General features: G+C 36.4%; 1 protein-coding gene and 1 pseudogene across 5 annotated transcripts in view; one reads left to right on the top strand and one right to left on the bottom strand.

Annotated features, from left to right (window-relative positions):
• Nucleotides 1-6940, bottom strand: part of ZNF568 (zinc finger protein 568) — a 50857-nt gene that overhangs the window by 28697 nt on the left and 15220 nt on the right. The gene's annotated exons all lie outside the window — the stretch shown is intronic.
• On the top strand, nucleotides 996-1867 carry LOC100480646 (annotated as a pseudogene).

Raw genomic sequence — 6940 nt, 5'->3', positions numbered from 1 at the left:
ATATATATATATATATATATATATATATATATATATAAAACTTAAAAAATGTCTATATTACCCAAAGGTATCTACACATTTAATCCAATCCCTACCAAACTACCAACCAATTTCACAGAAGTAGAACAATTATAAAATTTGTATGTAACAAGAAAAAGCCCTAAATAGCCAAAGGAATCTTGAAAAAGAAAAGCAGGGGCACCTGGCTGGCTCAGTCAGTAGAGCATACTTGATCTTGGCGGGGGAGGGCTGTGGTTTTAAACCCCATGCTGGGTGTACAGATTACTTAAAAACTTGAAAAGAAAAGAAAAGAAAAGAAAAGAAAAGAAAAGAAAAGAGAAAAGAAAAGTTGGAGGTATCAAAATTCCAGACTTCATGTTATATTACAAAGCTGTAGTAATCAAAACAGGATGGTACTGGCACAAAAACAGACACAGATCAATAGAACAGAATAGAAAATCCAGAAATAAATCCACATTTATATGGTCAATTAATCTTTGACAAAGCAGGAAAGAATATCCAATGGGGAAAAGGCAATTTCTTCAACAAATGGTGCTGGGAAAACTACACATCAACATGTAAAAGAATAAAAGTGAAGGGGCGCCTGGGTGGCTCAGTTGATTAAGCATCTGCCTTCAGCTCAGGTCAAAATCCCAGGGTACTGGGACTGAGCATCACATCGGGCTCCCTGCTCAGCGGAGAGCCTGCTTCTCCCTCTCCCTCTGCCTGCCACTCCCCTGCTTGTGCCCTCTCTGTCAAAAAAATAAATAAATAAAATCTTTAACTTTCTTATACCATTTAGAAAAATAATTAAAAATGGATTAAAGACCTAAATGTGAGGCCTGAAACCACAAAAATCCTAGAAGAGAGCAGAGGCATTAATTTCTCTGACACTGGTATAGCCATTTTTTTTCTCAATAGGTCTCCTTTAAGCAAAGAAAACAAAAGCAGAAATAGACTTGCACCCCAGTGGCAGAGATGTGAAGTCCCTCCCTATGTCTCTACTCTATCCAGTCAGTGCTCTCTCTCACTCTCCTCTCCTCATCCCCAAGAAGACAGAGCTCATCTAGAAGGTGAAGCTGGCTGACCTGGCCAAGCGCTACGACAACGTGGCAATTTGCATAAAGGCCAAGACTGAGCAGGGTGCCAAGCTGTGAAAAAAGGAGAGAAACCCACTCTCAGTGGCCTACACAAATGTGGCTGGGGCTGAAGGTCAGCGTGGAGGGTCATCTGGAACGTGGAGCTGAAAACTGACACCTCCAACAAGAAGTTGGACAGCTTATTAAGGACTATTGGAGAAAGTGGAGTCTGAACTGAGATCCATCTGTATCACAGTATTGGAATTGTTGGACAAGTATTTAATAGCCAATGAGACTAATCCAGAGAGTAAGGTCTTTTATCTGAAAATGAAGGGAGATTACTTGAGGTACTTTGTTGAAGTGGCATGTGATGATAATCAAAAACAAACAATAGATAATTCCCAAGGAGCTTACCAAGAGGCTTTTGATATAAGCAAGAAAGAGATGCAACCTCTATACCCAATCTGCCTGCGGCTGGCTCTTAATGTTTCTGTATTTTACTATGAGATCCTTAATAACCCAGAGCTTGCCCGCACCCTGGCTCAAACTGCTTTTGATGAGGACATTGCAGAACTTGATAGACCGAATGAAGACTCATGCAAAGACAGCACCCTATCATGTAGTTGCTTAGAGACAACCTAACATTATGGACATCAGACAGTGCAGAAGAAGAATGTGATGCATCAGAAGGGGCAGGGAAACTAAAAGCGTACAAGGTGTCATCCTTCTTCCCCTCAAGAAACATTTTTACTCAGCTCCATTTCTTATTCCATTTGGATTTTCTATAGCAAAGAAACCCATTCATGTGTATGGAATCAACTGGTTATAAGTCTTCACACTGCAGCTTTCGAAAACTCATTCCTTGATTTGTTGTCTTGGCCTTCCTGGTATGCAAGTTACTGCTGTAGAGAATTATTAATAGCTTCATTTCATGTAAACATAGGTAACATCCAAACACTTATGTAGAGGACTAAAAATAGATCTGGTATTTAAATAATCTGAACCAGTTCTGCAAGTAACTGTGAATATAAGAAGATATTACTATGAAGACATGAAAATGTAGTTCATTACAATTTAAAAAGTGTTCTATATAACTTCTTAAATTCTACATTCCCTCCCTTACTCTCCTTCAGGGGTATACTTTAAGTAAGCAACTTTTCCATGCTCTTCATGTATTTCTATCTGGTAGGAATCCAGAAGTATTAGACTGGATGGAAAAGCATTTGGCATTTCTATGCTGGGGTTCACAAACTGAAATGCCTTGCTTTATCATCTATGATGGAGGTCTTGTATATCTGTGACAATAGGAAGTTTCCTGATTCATTTTTCATTTGCTGCTGTTTAAGTTGACAAGTTCCCAATAAAAATTCACTTACACCTCCAAAAAAAAAAAAGCAAAAATAAACTATTGGGACACATCAAAATAAAAACTTCTGCATAGTGAAGGAAATAATCAACAGAACTAAAAGGCAAGCCATGGACTGGGAGAAGGTATTTGCAAATGACATGTCCAATAAAAGGTTAGTATCCAAAATATATAAAGAACTTATAAAACTCAACACCCAAAAAACAAATAATCCAATTAGAAAATAGGCAGAAGACATTAACAGACATTTCTCCAAAGCAGACACAGAGATGGCCAAAAGACACATGAAAAGATGCTCATTATCCCTTATCATCAGGGAAATGCAAATCAAAACCACAATGAGAGATCACCTCACGATCACCTCACAATGAGAGATCTCCTCACAAAGATTTTAGTCAGAATGGCTAAAATCAACAACAGAGGAAACAACTGGTGTGTTGGTGAGGATGTGGAGAAAGGGGAACTCTCTTACACTGTTGATGGGAATGCAAACTGGTAAGGCCACGCTGGAAAACAGTATGAAAGTGTCTCAAAAAGTTAAAAATAGAACTACCCTAAGATCCAGCAATCAGAGTACTATTTACCCAAAGAATACAAAAACACTAATTCAAAAAGATACATGCGCACCTATGTTTACTGCAGCATTATTTATAATAGCCAAGATGTGGAAGCAGCCCAAGTGTCCATCAACTGATGAATGGATAAATTTGATGTGTTATATATATAGGACTATTATTCAGTAATAAAAAGAATGAAATCTTGCCATTTAAAATAACATGAATGGTCTAGAAAGTAAAATAAAGTGAGATAATTCAGTCAGAGAAAGACAAATACCATATAATCTTACTTATGTGTGGAATTTAAGAAAATCAAAGGGAAAGAAAAAAAAAAGAGAGAAAGAGACAGAGAAACCAAGAAACAGACTCTTAACTATAGAGAACAAATTGATGGTGACTGGAGGGGAGGTAGGTAGGGGGTTGGGTGAAATTGGTGATGGAAATTAAGGAGTGTACTAGCTGTGATGAGCACCAGGTGATTAAAATAAAAACTGAAGGGGCGCCTGGGTGGCACAGCGGTTAAGCGTCTGCCTTCAGCTCAGGGCGTGATCCCGGCATTATGGGATCGAGCCCCACATCAGGCTCCTCTGCTGTGAGCCTGCTTCTTCCTCTCCCACTCCCTGCTTGTGTTCCCTCTCTCGCTGGCTGTCTCTATCTCTGTCAAATAAATAAATAAAATCTTACAAAAAAAAAAAACTGAAAAAAAAGGATGATATAATGAGAATGTCTCATCAAATAGAGAATATAAACAAAGAGAAGTTATAAAAGCAGTCAAACAAATTCTGAAAATGAAAAATACAATAACCAAAGTGAAAAATTCACTAGACAGGCTCAGTAGAAGATCTGAACTGGCAGAAGAAAGAATGAGCAAACTTGTAGACTTAGATGAGATTCTGCAACCTGAGGACCAAAGAGGAGAAAGAATGAAGTAAACAGAGCCTCAGAGAAATGTGGGACATCAAGTGCATTATCAAATGTGCACATCAGTGTGTACCAATATACACACGGTGAAAGTACTAAAAGGACTGGATAAAGGTACAGAAAAACATTCTAAGAATAGCTGAACACCACCCAAATTTGATGAAAAAGAATCTATGAATCCAAGAAACTAAATGAGTTCCAACACACACACACACACACACACACACACACACACACACACACAGAGATATATCACAGCAAAAATGCTGAAGGCCGAGACAAAGAGAAAATCTTGAAAGCAAAGTTGTACTGGAGTAAGACAAATGACACCAGATGGGAACTCTAACCCATATGAACAAATGACAAAAACTAGAAATGGTAAATAAGGATAATTAAACAAATGTTGTAAATATATATTTGCTCTCCTTTCTCTTTCTAGCTTTTTATTTTTATTTTTATTTTTATTTTTTATTTTATTTTTTTTTAAAGATTTTTTTATTATTTATTCGACAGAGATAGAGACAGCCAGCGAGAGAGGGAACACAAGCAGGGGGAGTGGGAGAGGAAGAAGCAGGCTCATAGCAGAGGAGCCTGACGTGGGGCTCGATCCCATAACGCCGGGATCACGCCCTGAGCCGAAGGCAGATGCTTAACCGCTGTGCCACCCAGGCGCCCCTCTTTCTAGCTTTTTAAATAGATGAAATGCACCAATAATTATAATAATGCATCGGGTTTGTAACATAGATATACTGTATATAACAACAGTAGTACACAATGCGGAAAGAGGGAATAGAGTTACACAGGACTAAAAGTTTCTATATCTCAGTGAAATTTAGCATAAACTCGAAGAAGATTCTGGTAAGTTAAAATGTATAAGATAAGCCCTAGAATAACCACAAAGAAAATATAGTAAAAAATCATTAAAGAAATTAAAATTTTTGGGCGCCTGGGTGGCTCAGTCAGTTAAGCATCCACCTTTGGCTCAGGTCATAATCCCAGGGTCCTGTGACTGAGCCTGGCATCGGCCTCCCTGCTCAGTGGGGAGTCTGCTTATCCCTCTCCCTCTGCCTGCTTGTGCACTCTCTCTCTCTCTGTCAAATAAATAAATAAAATCTTTAAAAAAAAAAGAGGTTAAAATTTTACACTAGAAAACATTTACTTAATGAAAAAAAAGCAGTAAAAGAGAAACAAAATCCATAAGACATGGAGAACAAAAAGGAAAATGGCAAACATAAATCCAACAATTTTAGTGTTAACATTAGCATTAAATGGATTAAACAATCAAGAAAAGGGAAGACATTGACTGGTGGAAAATAAGATCCAACTATATGCTGTCTTCAAGGAGACATACTTTAAGTTCAAACATAAAAATAGGTTTAAAGTTAAAGGATTGAAAAAGATATATCACGCCAAGAACAATAATAAGAATACTGTAGTGCATACGCTAATATTAAGTAAATTAAACTTTATTTTATTATTATTTTTTAAAATATTTTATTATATTATGTTAGTCACCATACAGTACATCCCTGGTTTTTGATGTAAAGTTCAATGATTCATTAGTTGCGTATAACACCCAGTGCACCATGCAATATGTGCCCTCCTTACTACCCATCACCAGCCTATCCCATTCCCCCACCCCCCTCCTCTCCGAAGCCCTCTGTTTAAAACAAAAACTGTTACTAGAAATAAAGAACATTTTGTAATGATAAAAGGATAAATCCCATAGAAAGATAGAATAATTATAAACATATATGCACCTAAGAGTCTCAAAATACATGAAGCAAAATATGACAGAACTGAAGGGAGAAACTGGCAATTCAACAAGAATAGCAGGAGACTCCAAACACCACTTTCAATAATGGATAGAGCAAGTAGGCAGATTATCAGCAAAGAAATATAAGATTGAACATTATAAACCAACTAGATCTAACAGATGTATATAGAACACTCCAGCCAACAGTATAATGCACATCCTTCTCAAGCATACATGAAGCACTCTCCAAGATAGACAATATGTTAGACTATAAAAGAAGTCTCAATAAATTCAAAAGGATTAAAACTGTACAAAGTATGTCCTCTGATCACAATAGTTAAAATTAGAAATTAGTAACAGAAAGAAATCTATGAAATTCACAAATAATTGAAAATTAACACTCCTAAATAACAAATGTTTCAATAAAGAAATCACAAAGGAAATTACTAAATGCTATGAGATGAATGAAATGAAGACACAATATAATAAAATGTATGTGATGCTGCTAAAGCAAGACTTTGAAGGAAATCTATAGCTGCATTAATGTAATACCCACATTAGAAAAGGAGAAAGACTGCAAACCAATACACTAACTTTTCAACTACAGATACTGGAAAAAGAACAAACTAAACCCAAAGTAACACAAGAGAAAGAAATAATAAACATTAGATTGGAAATCAATAAAACAGAGAATGGAAAAATGATAGAAATATCAATGAAACCAAAACTTGGGTCTTTGAAAAGATCAATAAAATTGACAAACCTCTTATTTGACTGACCTAAAAAAAGAGAGAGAGAGAGAGAGAGACAGGACTCAAAACATTAAACTCAGAAATGAAAGAGGAGACATTACTACTATCCTCAAAGAAATAAAGAGGATTAGAGGGGAATATTATGCAAACAGTATGCCAGCAAATTAGGTGATTTACACAAAATAGACAAATTCCTAAAAGACACAAACTAATGAACCTGAATCAAGGCGGGAAAAAAAAAAGGAAAAAAAAAATCTGAATAGACCTGTAACAAATAAAGACACTGAATGAGTAATCAAAAAACTGCCCACAAAAAAACCCTCAGGCCCACGTGGCTTCACTGGTAAATTCTACCAAACAACAAAGAAAAATTAACACCAATTCTTCATAAACTTTTCCAAAAATAGAAGAGGAGAAAACACTCATTCTATGAGGCCAGTATTACCCTGATACTAATACTGAACAAAGACAAAAAAGAAAACTACAGGCCATTACCTCTCATTAATACA

The sequence above is a fragment of the Ailuropoda melanoleuca genome, chromosome 12 (genome assembly GCF_002007445.2).
Source record: "Ailuropoda melanoleuca isolate Jingjing chromosome 12, ASM200744v2, whole genome shotgun sequence".
In the NCBI taxonomy this organism is placed as follows: domain Eukaryota; kingdom Metazoa; phylum Chordata; class Mammalia; order Carnivora; family Ursidae; genus Ailuropoda; species Ailuropoda melanoleuca.
Note: the sequence above shows the minus strand (reverse complement) of the source record. Positions and strands in the feature narration are given on the sequence as shown.